The following is an 823-nucleotide window of genomic DNA, read 5'->3' as shown; positions in this document are numbered from 1 at the left end:
GTCCTCACGGTTCTGAGAGTTCAGTGAGATTTTCATTAATGCAGCTCACATCATAAACGTTTTGGTTCTCAGGCCGGCCATTCTATCATTCTCTTTTGGTTAGCCATGAAAATGTTTTGTTACATAGTTGAAACGTTCCCTGTAGGTTTAGAGAATGCTTCCCTCCTAACAATCCCCTGAAATTCTCCTCTATATTCAGGCACCTTTCTGCAACCTTGCTGTCCATCAATATGAAAAATAATCAAATATTTGACTGTGAAAAATAATGCAAATTGTGAAAACAAATAACCTCCTTGTAACATTCTGGGAACATTAGTTAAGGTTAAAAACTAGAACCTAAAGAGAACATTCCTTGAACGTTTGTAATTGGTATTCCAAAAAATACCAAACGGGAACCATATGCTAACGTTAGGGGAGCCATTTTTTATGGAATGGTATGCATAAAATGTTCATACTCCCTAAAAGATATCACTGAAATAAGTGTCCTGAGATATCTCTACTGTCTCTTTGACAGCACTAGATGTTGTAAAACAGGAAACAAAACTGTGGGCCGTGGACACATTTTTTTGATCAGCCAGTGGGAAGACTCTGATGTGCTTTCTGCCTGTCAATCATTTTGCGCATTCTCATAGTGTAGTAGTATAGTTGAAGTGGATCATTCAGGTTTAACCACATATTCAGATTAATAACAGCTGTCAGCTGAGGGCGCTATTTTGCTAATGTTGTGTTTAACAACAGTGAACTGTCTCGTGGAAGTTCCAGAACAGGTAAAATCACTTACTGCCGAAAACGGCTTATTGTGGATGTGTACTGATAGAGAGAG

This window comes from Myxocyprinus asiaticus, chromosome 5 (genome assembly GCF_019703515.2).
Source record: "Myxocyprinus asiaticus isolate MX2 ecotype Aquarium Trade chromosome 5, UBuf_Myxa_2, whole genome shotgun sequence".
Classification (NCBI taxonomy): domain Eukaryota; kingdom Metazoa; phylum Chordata; class Actinopteri; order Cypriniformes; family Catostomidae; genus Myxocyprinus; species Myxocyprinus asiaticus.
This window is presented reverse-complemented; position numbering follows the sequence as displayed.